The sequence below is a fragment of the Venturia canescens genome, chromosome 3, assembly GCF_019457755.1.
Source record: "Venturia canescens isolate UGA chromosome 3, ASM1945775v1, whole genome shotgun sequence".
NCBI lineage: Eukaryota > Metazoa > Arthropoda > Insecta > Hymenoptera > Ichneumonidae > Venturia > Venturia canescens.
Window position 1 is genome coordinate 6,355,595 of NC_057423.1, and position 13,194 is coordinate 6,368,788.

At 44.1% G+C, this 13,194-nt stretch overlaps 1 long non-coding RNA gene across 3 annotated transcripts; it reads right to left on the reverse strand.

Annotated features, from left to right (window-relative positions):
• Positions 1–4,861: 4,861 nt before the first annotated feature.
• LOC122407914 (uncharacterized) lies at positions 4,862–11,055 on the reverse strand. 3 transcript variants are annotated; one of them, XR_006260315.1, is made up of 7 exons: positions 9,092–9,476; positions 8,000–8,402; positions 7,748–7,911; positions 6,731–7,462; positions 6,309–6,634; positions 5,731–6,210; positions 4,862–5,609 (listed from the first exon to the last, which is right to left on the reverse strand). It is a non-coding gene; the product is annotated as an uncharacterized lncRNA (long non-coding RNA). The 3 variants fall into 3 exon arrangements; XR_006260314.1 differs by lacking the exon at positions 9,092–9,476 and adding an exon at positions 10,924–11,055 and having other exon boundaries at positions 6,309–7,462; XR_006260313.1 differs by having other exon boundaries at positions 6,309–7,462.
• Positions 11,056–13,194: the final 2,139 nt, after the last annotated feature.

The following is a 13,194-nucleotide window of genomic DNA, read 5'->3' on the forward strand; positions in this document are numbered from 1 at the left end:
ACCTACCTATTTACCTATTGACCTGTGCCAATTCCAGCGTTTTCTCAACGACTTAGCATTCGCGTTGTTGCGAGAGTCACGAAGAGCAAGACTCGGTAAAGTGCAAGGTCTCCTTGAAGGGTCGTAAATACATCTTGGGCAGGTTGATTGCTGCGAAGAAAAGACGAGCTGTACAGACACTCCGCAAGATTTGACGATTTCTTCAGAGCTCCATTGGCCTGTCGCCATTTTGGTTTTATCGCCCTTCAGCAGCAAAACTCCAAAAGCAAAACTGTCCTCTCTCGTGCTCCGTTCGGTTCATCCTCACCTTTGATGCTACATCGAGAGCTGACGACAAATTTACGGTTAGACACGAAATCTCACGGCGGAGGGGTGAACGGTGCTTGGGTTTGGATGTGGCCACTACTGTGCACCACGAAAAATCCGTAAACCACCGGTGGGAACCACCGCGACATTCTCTCGATGAGCATACCGATGCATTAGCGTTTACGACCCTCCGCGATCCCTTACCCGCAACAACGGCGGAGCGGGCTCGGTGCACTTTGCCAATTCAAGTGCGAGACGCTTTGACTCCTCTCCGGTTGCCGATCTCTTTCCGCTGCGGAACCCCGCAACGTCGATTGCTCACGCCCGATCGTAAATTACTACGAATCTTTCGACTCCCGGTCCTTCCTCGAGCTCGGCGTCTCCCACATTTTTGACGTTTACTCTTCACTAAATCTATTTTACTACTGAATTATACACAAAAATGAGGAATCCTCTCGAGGCCAAAACGCAATATCGGAAAAGATCTTTGGCCTTGAAGCACAATGGACGAATCTCGGTAGTGCCGTTCGGGCTCGAGGGCTCGATGGATCGAGCGCGTTCGTTATTTTTATCAGAAATTGAAAATCGTGTTGGACGAAAATATTTTTCGAAAACTCTCGATAAAACTAGCGAAAGAATTGAGAGCGGAGGAAATCAACTTTTTTTCTTCGAATAAAATCAAATTTTTATTTCTTGGAACAAACCATTGGCAAAAACGTTTTTTCGCATCTCCGTACAACGGTTCGAGTAGAATTTCCACATTTTGTTGATCCGTTGCTTCGCTCAAAAAAAGTTTTCGAGGAGCGATGATAGTTGGAAGGAAAGAAAGATCCGTCGCCGCGGAATGAATCGCGAGCGCGAATGGGAGTGTACCGCGGCCAGGAAAGATGTCCGGAAAAATAAAAAAGCTGCTGGGAGTTAGTATGAATCGTCGATAAAACCAGTAACCGCGCGCGCGCGCGATTACGAGAAGTTCTCATCGAGAAAAAAGCAGTTGAACGTACGAATCTCTCTCGCGGCTCCCATTTATCGAGGGATTGTGCGAGTGTGTGCAAGCTGCTCGGTGCTGGTTCGCGATCGGCCTTGCCAAGGCCTCAGCGGACCGTTCTTCTGTTAAGGAGGTACTCGCACGCATACGAATGCACGTGTAGTTACGACCGTGCAGGAGTCGCGCTACAGGGTGTCCGCGGGCTGAAGCTCCGCGATGCCAAACTGGATTTCGAAGCGAGTTTCGAGTCGAGAGTTCTCCATTTTTCATCATTTTCAAAATCGGCGTTGAATTCCAGTTCGAACGAGTCGCCAAACGCCAAAAACTTCATCCAACGATGAAAAATTAGCCAAACATTTATCGACTCCTTCCGCTCCGGAGTCGACTCGAAATCCTTGCCTCCGGCTCGCGGCCACCGTGTACACTTTTTTACAGGTAAATACACGAGACTCCGAACATCGGCCCGGATAGGAAATACGCTCTCCCCGGCTCGCTCCTCCACGTTCGCGTAACTACTTAAAAAGCTAGTTTATACAGACGCTGCGCGCACACTCGTCCGCGAAGAGAGATCCTCCACGTAAGTGGAGCTCGCTGAGTGAAACGGTTGAGCAGATGTTTAAATGTGCATGTTTCGTTTACACGCTGTCTAAGATCCGCGCTAAATATATTCCGCTGAATCTAGAATATCGCAGACCCAACGTACCTCTCAATTGAGTCGTTTTTTTCGCTGCTTCATTCAACTCGAATGCAACTTTACTAGGTTTCGAATGTAAAGTCGCGGAGTCATTGTCAGATTTGATCGCGGTCTCTGAGCGCGAATCCCGAGTCAAATAACGCTGCAGCGGTGTTTTCCAGTCGAATGGCATCGGGCGGATCTTCGTGAGGCGTCGGGCACAGGATTTTGGCCGATTTCTGACTGGCAAATTCATTTTTTCAGTTTGCGAGTTTTTCAGCGTGGGTCGAATTTGTTTTCTCTCGTTTAAAAAATCTCTCAAGCGCTCAGTTTCTTTTGAAGTTAGTTACAAAAATGAGTTTCGTGGCTCGAGGATCTTCGAAGACTTTGGGAACGACGATCCCACTTTTCTGCAGGGAGAAACAAGGGACGATCGCGATCGTTCCAGTCTCGCGAACGTAGTTTTAACGTGAGGAAACTGACGTCGAATTTCAACGCCGGTCTCAGTCGAATTTCTCGCGCATACCAGCGCGGGCTACTGTACACATCGTTGTCCCACGATTGTACAGTTAAAACGTTAGAATAACGGTCACGCTTAGATTTTCGGGACTGATGGATCCACGCCGTCGTATCGCCTTGCGGCTTCGCATACGTACGAACGCGTACACGCCAAAAAAAGTAAAGCGGGTCACTATTTGTTTTTCGGAGCCGCAGGAAATCACTGTATCGTCGTACTCGCTTTTTAATTGAACTATTATTTTTCACGACTTATCGAAACTTTGATATTAATCTGAGGGGAAACGAAACATGCTCGTTTGCGAGGTGAAATCCAATGTTGATTATCGCAACTTATTTTGGTGAGAAGAAAATTCCGAATTTTGGACTCCCTAGTTTTTAATGGGAAACAATTTCTTTTTGCAATTTGAACATTCGGCCCCTCGGCTTCGTAGCAACAGGTCGGCCTCGTACTTTTGGAAATTAACTTGACATAAAATGCTGAAGTCAGTTTTCGCGGTCGTAATGTTAATTTATTTATTGGAATTTATTTATTCCGGGATGCGAAATTCAGGGACTAGAAGTGTTGAGGACGAAACGATCGAGTTTGAGAATTGTTTCTTTTTTTGAAAATGAATTCTGCGTTGCAGGGTTGATTCGGTCCAGGCGTAAATCTGCAGTAGAGAATTTGAGAGCAACCGCGACCGAGTTCAAACGTTCACTTTCAAATTTTTTTCCTTCTTTGATTCGAATGATTGAGTCGTGTCGAAAAAGCGTGGATATGATCACGATTACTGAACTCGAATAAAAGGATCGTTTGTTGGAACGAGATGAATGGAGACGGAGAGATTGATCAGCCATCGAAAACGATGTCACACGATTTCGCACTACGTTGTTTTTTTTCTGTCTTATCGATTCGACTGACGACACGATTTTTTTCTTATTCTCTTTTCTTTACCTCGGTGTTCCACCAACGAACTCAGAAGAAATAAAGACCGCGTCGGTGCAAGACCACTCGTGTGTGTCGGACCATAAACTCTCTATAACAAATATGCATGAGGCCTTCCAAGCTCAATCGCCAAATTCAACATCGTCCGAAGTTTTTTGTTGCCAAATTTTTCCCACTTGGCTCCGACGATTTGTCCAAATGACTTTTTTTACCCTCGAAACATTGCTCGAATCGAAGAGCAATTTTGAAAAAGAACTTCGTCAACGACTGCAGTACGATGGCGAAAGTGAAGTACGAGAACGAAAATAGCAACGTCGATTCACGAGCCTATTGCGTGGGCTGCTTTTTGACTCACGAAAGTGCGATGCTGGGGCTATGAAAATTTGACGAATTTCTTAAGCATTTTCGATTGTCGAGCTATTCAGGAATATTTTTCTTCTAAATCGCATCAATTCGTCATTCTTAGGAAGCGTTTCATCGATTTTTATCACTTTTAAAGGTAATCCATGAAAGATTTATTTGGATTTTTGCAAAACTCGTAAAAACTCTAACAAAGAGTGAGTTTACGATGCAATGCCCCATACAAATCGAAACCGCGTGTATGGTTAGTTTCGCGACAAATTTTAGCTACAAATACAAATCGGAGGCAATGAAAATAAATGGAACGGTGCATCGGAAAAGAAGTAATAAATATGGTACAACATAATCTAGTTAACTAAAGCGAATTTAATAAATCATCGGAGCGAAACGAAGCAACGTTCAAGAGACCGCTTTACCCATCAAAATCCTCAAAATGCTTTCTCTTTTTAATGCCTACTTTTTATCGATGTTTTGCCAGTGTCTGAAAGCCTACGGAGTGTTGGAGTGCAAGTGTGACTCGAAATGTGTTTATGCCAGCGAAAATGCTGCTTTTTACCACGTTAAAAGTGGACGAAATACGAGAGAAGAACGGCGACGATAAGAACGAGAATTTGATGAAAAAAATATTGATAATTATCTTCAATTTGTTGCTTGATTCATGATTCATTGCTTGCTACCGGTTTACGGAGGCTAACAGGAGATTCGATCGGGGGAACGAAAAAGTTACGTCACACGAAGCCTGCACTACCCAAAATAGACGAAACGAATGCTCAGTGTTTCTAGTGCGAAAAAATATAATGGTTCTCGTGCGAGGAGCTCGTGACAAAAAAGTTTAGCGAAGTAAGAGCGTCAAATAGGACTTTCACTCGGCGCCATATTGGCAGATCGACTCTTATCTTTCTCTCACAATTCTTAAACTGGAATAAAATATGTCACGTGCGAGTGCTACGTACGAGCGATGTTTCGCCTTTCTTGGTGGAGGAATCGAGAGCTCATTAGGGCGACGATTCAACGGAAAAAAAGCTTCAATTCCTCGTTCATTAATTGACCTTGGGCTTAAAAACGAAATATGATCGTGACACGTGGTGGATAAAAATGAGAAAACTTTTTCCAGTTTTTATCTCTCCGTCCTCCTTCGAGGGTTACAAAAAGTTGAACAATCTTTTGTTTACTTCGTCGAAACGAAGGGACAAAAAACTCGAATGTAACTCGAACAAAAATCGATTTTGCACGAGTTCGAATAGAGAGCGTCCATCCACAAAAACGAAAGAGCCCCTCCGAGGGCAAAACTCTTAATAAAAGTGACCCCGATAACCATTTCTCCGTTCAAAGTGAAACAAACACTGGGACGCGACGAGGTTTTTCCCTCACACCTTTTTCCCCGTTTCCACGAGTCGCTTCGTAAAGGATTTTCGTGTTTTCAGACATCGAGAATCACGCTTGTCACCCGGCCGGGAAAATATTTGGGCAAAACATGGTCCGTTAGAAAGGACCGTTAAAAAGCGATGCAATTGGAAGGCTGCGTGTCCTGTGCAACACTTTTTGGTGACGGTGGACACCCGAAAGCCGGTCTCGAAGAAAAAATTATTTTTTCCAAGCTCCGTGGACGCACAATAACCTCATCAGTTTCGATACGGAGGTTCCTGCTCCGAGAATGCGGAAGCCAACGAATTTTGACGAATCGGCGGTAACCCCGGCGAGGGTCGCGGTCACGAGCTTTCCCAACTTCCTTGTGATTCTTCCCAATGCTATTCGCCGCATCGACTTTTCAACTGAGAAGAAACCCCCCCGTGGCGCTCCGCACTGTCGACATTTCAATCTCCGTGGCCGCAAAGTAGCTGAAAGCATGTATACAGACATACACAACGGTGCTGCTTCCCTCTCCTTTTATTGTCCTCCCGATCCCTTTCATTGTCACAAGTGCATGATATATACGTTTGCATTATATCCATAAAATACCTGCTCCGACTGAAAATTTTCCTCCACCAATGGTCCCCCCTCAAGAGCGTTGCGGTAGACCCGAATCTCGTAACCGCGTCCAATTCTCCTGTCAACACGCACCGACACGGCGTACTACGGAGTCGAATGGTCCGTGCGAAGACGCAATTCTTCGAGGGATTATCCAATTTGAAGATCGCCTGGGCCCTCTGGCAAATGCGCAAGTTACTCCCTGCACGTTCCAGTACGAGACCGTGCACAGTTTTCATAGGACGCAGCTTTCCAAGGGCGCTTGCTACCCTTTCTGCCCATTTTTTTCATAAATTTCAAGTTTCTCATCATTCTGACAATTTTTTCACGATCGTAAGGCCTGAAAGGGCTTCCGAGAACGACAAAGAGCGGAAGAGTGATCGGAAGCTCCCCTACAGGAACGTGAATATTGACAGCGCAGGAATGAGGTCGTATAAAAGCCCCGAGTAAATCCACAGGAATAAAACGAATCTGAAATAAATAGTAAGAAGTTTTCAATGCAAGCAGCCGTGGGCCGCATTATATCGTAACTTCCTCAACGTTGGATTTTACGCTTTGTTCACTTTTACCGTAAAAACTCATAATTGAGTGGCTCGCCGATATTCCGCTGGTTTCTCATGGACTCTCTGCATGTGTAAGGAGCGCACGAAGTGGTTGAATCCCCGAGACCGCATCAGGCTCGTGTATATATTCGATGTTCGTTATTCTCGGTGCGCGATTCCGACGAGCCGGAGCGAAGAGAGCCTTCGCTTCGTTGTTTTGCTTTCTCTTTCGGGAGTGGCATGCTCTAGTTCACTCGCACCGTAATACAGCCCAGTGTCCGCAAGGCATCTCATCACGTACAGCTCAAGCATCGGACTCACGTGTTGCCTCCTCTCCTCCGAGCCTGCAAGCACTTTTATATTCGTGTGTACACGGATACACGAATGTACAACTGTTTGCTCAGTACAATGGGGCATGCAGAGACGTACGTGCGTAAGGATATACGCACGAGCGTTACGTCTCCGCTTCGATTCTCCACGATCTACTAAGTACGAGCCGTGGCCATCGACTATGAACGCGATCCTATTCGAAATATCTACAATCACTGCTCCTGGAAGAAAAATAGAGACGGAGATCTCATCGCGAGATTAGTCGCAACGATCAAATCTTCGCAGAATCAAGCTCTTCGAGAACGAATTTGGAGGCATTCGAATGTGGAATTCCTCGCTCGGATTTCGTCACGTTCCGCGGACGCGCGGAGGAGCCTATCGATAAACGTGCAGAACGGCGTTTCATGATTTTAGCTTCAACCTTTGCTAACGAGGAACGTGCGTCGCTGGAGAATCGCCAGCTCCGAAATTTCGTTTCTCAATATTTTGGACTCAGTTTCTCAAAGTCCGTGTTCTGATACAAGAATCTGATCCGGCTATCGCCGGTGTCGGTGGACGTTCCCGTGTCCTATTCCACTTTTTTTCCTCCGTCAAAATTTCTTCGCTTATAAGATTTTCCGTGGACGATCTGCCTACTCCGTCACTCTCTCCGATTCTCGTTAGTTTCGATTCTCCTTCTTCTTCGTTCTTCATCTCTTCGCTTTTCTCTCTGACATCGTTCCACTTGTTTCCTAATTTTTTCCTCCCCGATATTTCCTTTTGGCTTTTCTCGTGAGCGTTCTTCTTCTCGTGTCTCTTCGCTTCTCAGCTCTGATCCTCTGCGTTTACTCATTTTCGAAGCCTCTTGCCAGCTGGAAATTTACAAAAATCATTAACAAAAGTGCAGTTTTCTGGATTGCTGGAGAACCCTGCGAGAGATATTTTCATCGGAAACATCGATGGCAACGAAACTTGAATTTTTTTCACCATTTCACTACTTTTAATAACTTAAAAATTCGACTCGGATAGACGAGTTGGAGCGATCGGTGGGGCGTTTTAATTTGCATGAAAAAGTAGATCGAAGCTTTCCTTGAAACGCGACACGCCGGAGGGGTCATTCGGTCGACGTGACAAAGTGTCGAAAAATGTGCTGGAACCTCATTTCGAAGAGACGCCACTTTCTTCGTTCCCACATCGTTCGAATGTAATCCGTTTATGGTCTTTCGGTGGCCATCATTTTTGTCCTTGGTCCATTCGACCTAGCTCGAAAGTGTTACAAGAGGTCTCCCATTGCGCGCATATCAAAATACCGGAAGCAGGTCTAGAAAAATCGAAAGAATATCGTCAATAAATAGTCGATGTTTCTTCATTGGGAACATTTTCAAAAAATACTTTCTCTCGATATTTACCAATTTTTCGATCTCAATGGTGCCTGATAATTCACAGAGTTTTTCTCTTCGTCGCAGAATTTTTATCACTAAGTTAAAAATAATGTGATAAAAGCCAAATTTTATTTAAATGCTCATTGAACTGATCGACTCAATTCGTCGCCTCTCCTGTCATCCGGAGCTCGATTGGGCAACAACTTGATCCAAAACCTACGAATCCATCGCTCAAAATAAGCGCAATTATCTCTCGAAAGACCTTCGAACACGTTGGATTCTATTTTCCCTCGTTCTCTGTGTTTTCGTATGAATTCAGTTGCGGCGTGATTAGTGTTGAAATCCAGAAGGTGCAACGAGCGTTCCCGAATCTTGGTATCTCCGTGCGAATTCCTCAAGCGTAAAACGGCCCCTCCGATAGCTTCAATTGCTGATGAGAGAGAACATGAAAATTCAAATAATGTTTAAATTAGCACAGCAGAAGTGTTTTCAGGAAGAAGAAATTTGAAAAAATGATAAAAAGGGCTCGCCCGATATTTCGAGCCGCAAAATCATTCTCCATCGGCCAAGCCCTTAAGGGGATGGACCAGTCGGTATATCGCAACCATGAGTGCGAGAGAGATAATTGAAAATTTCGAAATCGAAATGCTTTGACACAGTTTGGCCGATTAAAAAAAGGCCCTGTCAGTCGATTTTTGCCATCATTCTGCGTAGGCTGACATAGCCTTTTTCTAATCGATTAAACTGTGTCAAAAAATTTCGATTTCGAAAATTTCAAGTTTGGTTAACCGACTGATCCATACTCTTAAGGAGTTAATTTCATAAAATTTGGTAAATTTATCCTTTCAAAATATATAAGACAATACATTTTTTTAGATTTTTCTACCACATAGCTCTCGAGTAATTGAACGCTAAAGTTCACCTGTATGAGCATAAAGTTTATATACAGTTATACATCTCGTGCATAAGAACTTCGATATTGAAAAAAATTGTATTTGTGTACTAGATAGCAAAGAATGTCAACACCAAATTTGATGAAATTCTCACATTTCGATATCGTGATCCACCCTCCTTAAGAATGCAGATAATAAGAAAAACAAACGCCGAGTAATTTGTTACCTGAAGAGCAGCGAGTAGTCGGGCGAGTGCTCACAAAAATAGAGTCGGTTAATATTGTAATCGATCGTAAAAAGCAACGGTCTCATTAAGGGTGAGTTAAGACTCGTTATTAGATAATTAGGCGGCGTAGAAACGAAACGGGAATATCGTAGCCCGGAAATATTTTAATGGGTCAGGGAAATGTCATTAGCGCACGTAGTCCCGAGAGCTCTCGGTATAATTAGTATTTTCGTGCGTTACCAAATATGTACCTCGAAATGAGACGGAGCGCTGGAAGAACGTGTTGTTTGAGTTTTGAGTGAAAATTGAAGTATGGAAGGAGCTCGTCGAAGGAAGCGATACGAAAAGCATCGTTTGTGAATGCTCGGTCTCGACGAACGCAGAAACCACGCGGCGGCGATATGGAGATATGAAAAGTTGGAAATTTCGGAATAGAGTGATCGCGATTGCGTATGAATCAAATAAATTAAGCAATAACTCAATTTAAAAGGGGAAAAATGAGTGCTCAATGCGCGGAGACATTGATCCACGTGTCCCGCGACACAGTTCAACGTCACCGTTAACCCGAAAATGGTGCAACGCGCCAGCATCGAACGGCAATAGCGCCCCCCCAGTTATGTAAAATAAAGCATTAAAAAGGAGAGAAAAAAAGCGTGGAATCGGCCACTCGCGACAGCCGGACGAAAAAAACCCTCGGACTTTGCCATTGTCATCGAGGCGTGGAGGCTCGTGGCCCAAGATCGGGCGTAGAGCCCACTTGACTCGCGTACCGAAGAATTCGGCCCTTACAGCGTTACATACGCGCGAGAATCGACCGAGCGTGCGAGAGCGAGAGAGAGAGAGACAAAGACACGACCGCGCTCGATTGGTCACGAATTTCCGTTCGACAACTTTTTGCCCGATGTCTCCTTTCCCATTTTTGTCTCTTTATCTCTTTACCTATTGCAACGTACAGGGTGAGCCTAGAACGGTGCTGCTCAACGGCGGACCCCTGAAATCGATTTTCCGATGGCCAACGCTGCAACGGGGTCGTTGCTTTTTTCTTGACACGAAATTCCCGACTGAAATGTCGGTATCTAAAATACGATTGTTGCACGCATCGAGAAAAACTACTGCACGAGCACACACATTTTCTCTCGTAAGTGCTAATAACGATACATCGATTAATTGCTTTTGACATCCTCATTTCCAGCACTGATTACACGTTCTTACTTCCTTATGTAAAAGCGGAGGCACACTGAGATAAATGAGCGCATGGAAAAAGATATCCATAGCACGCTCGTAAAATGGGAGAAATAAAAAAAAACTTCAATAACGCATAATTTGCGCTCGCTGGTGCACCGGAACTCGTGCAACCTCGCGAGTAATCGGATGCGACAAAGGCCATAAGAAACAATTGAATGGAAAAAAGCGCATTAATCTGTGCCTTAGAACCAGATCTCACTGTATGTGCGTTTTGCGTTTACGTATTCGTGCATCTGGCAGTGTAGACTTTTTCCTCGACAACAGCGCCATAATTACATTCGCGACTTATTCTCGTTGGCTTTTGTGTTATTGGACAAGTTGGTATTCATGTCTACGAGTAATAACGCACGATCACTTGTCTGTTTAGTACGTGTTCACTAGTGTAAGCATCGCTCAAAGGAGCTGACACAAAAGTACACATATATAAGACGTTCCGCCACCTTCGGCCGAGTTTTAGACTCTCACGTTCCACGTTCCACAACTTTCCACCGGATTTCTCGTTTCTCGCCTTCCTTCATATTCGTTCCAATGATTCATTCCTCTCGATCGTCCCAAATTCCATTAATTACTGTACCTGAGCTACTTACCACGTTAGGAAATGAGCCAAATTCTCGGTTTTTCCAACTCCATCGATCACCCATTGACCGCGAGACGGAAATCTCTGTTCCTCTGTTCCCTACGAACCTAACCTTCAAATCTCTGTGAATACGACACTCTTATTCGCATGAACAAAAAATCAAAACGAGGAAAAACTCGTTCGAAGCTACCCCCACACAGATACCAAGTTTATGAAAAAAAACGTGAAGAATCTTATTTTGCTTTGAGAGTAAATTAACTGTCGGAAACTCCACGCCAAAGTTCTTCGTCAGATCAGAATCGGTTACACCACACCCGACGAGTTAATGGAGCGTCCGGAAACCGGAAACATTAAACCCGCTTAGCAGCGGGCCGAATCTTTACGAGTTTTATCGGAATGGCCCATATAAGTAAAATAAATATTTTTATACACTCATCACGCGTATAGACGAGGCTCTCACCAACACGCGCAACTTCTTCGTATCATAATGGCCCATACGTGTGTTTAATTAGTAAATCACATATGTGCTCTTATATACATAAATGTCATGTATTCGTGGTACATAAAGAGTACACACGGGGCTGTACGTGGGTACAAGTTCAAGAACAATGGTCGTCACGATCTGTAATATACGATTTTGCACAGCACACCGAGCCGAAGTCTGTATTGTGACTCCAGCCTGTGTGCCACTAACCTACAAACACGGTTACCTATGTTATATACCACATTGGGCCGCTCTGGTCGTACGTACTCGGACCGAACACCATCGCCGCCGAGCCATCGGGAGACTCGGAAACGAGCCTCCGCTCGGTTATTCCTCACTCTTGTCAGTATTATGTATGCCATATATTGTAGATGTGCGCTCTGAAATTTATGTGGATTTTGTCGATAAGTTTCGGAATTGACGTGGCGCGTGCGCGCGATCGACTACCTTACAATTTTCATATATTTATGATGTAAAAAAACAACGATAGACATTAATGCTTGATACTCTCCACTCATATTGAAAAGGTCAAGACTTTTCCACGAGGAAATCGAAGCATCTCTCAAGATTAACTGTTCTATAAGCATTATGAGAAAATGGTTGGCTGAGGTCCACAAGTGTGTTGTCGGGCTTGGAGTGAATCACTCATCGAGCGATATGTGTAATTACGGAACTGCGTTAACCTAATGACGGTCCTGTCAATATCCGTCGGTGAAACGAGTTTTTACTCGCGTATCAAAAATTCGGGATCGCCTGAAACGGTCAAGTTTATTATAAAATTGTCCATAGGGCTCGTGATGATAGCGCAAACTCGAAAGTGCACTTTAAGCGCGCGCTAACGGTTACGTTTATCCCGAGATCTGCGCTCACTTCACTCATCTTCTACCGAGACTCGTACAAATAAACGGATAAATCAATGTCGCTATGAATTTCTATGTTTTCATAATTTCGTCAAGCAGCCGTTATTCGCAGTCAATATTTCTTCGAAATCGTCACACGGTCAGCACAAACATGGGTTAGAAATTTTCCAAAACGTCTAAAGTGACTCTCCACAAACGAATATTGACGAACGTTTTTATTCGTTATTTCTACATTTCGTAATTTACCTCGATTGAAAAATGTTCAAAATAGTGCTCATCAAGTTATCGGTAAAAATGAGTTGCTCTGGCAATCATCGATTTAATAAAATCATGAAATTTTTGACAAAAGGTTAACGATCGAAGTAAAGTCAGTTCGTACTAATGTATGTGGAAAAACATCAATTTGACTCATCAACCATTGAAGATCGATTGTACCGAAATAGTCGGATAACGACCTTGAAACGTTCTTCACCGGATCACCTGTGAACTTGACACTCATCGCGAGTGATTCTCAAAATATATGTATCCACTGAAAATAATTTTTCGCGAATACCGGCACGTTTTTGTCCTCATTCCATATCTTACACATGTACCAGCGTCGGTTTGAAAAACGCGTTTTTTTAGTTTTTTGCTTTTCAGCAAAAAAATTTGGCACTTTGCCATTTTCCGCGGACTTCTGTAAAAGCAAACGTGGCGATGGCGCTTTACAGAGCAAATATTCGATGTGCACATATATACGCATATTTACGAATGTATTCTAAGCAGCTTCTTCCTGGCGTTCGCGAGGTGGCGTTAAACTCTCCATCTCGATTGGCCCACTTGTGAAACAGGACAAAACTGGCACACCATTCTCGTGTCGACGGGGAAGGAAAGGATTGCTCGTCGATGCGAGTATTGCGAGTATATAAAAGCGAGGGAGACAAAAATCGTGGGTGGG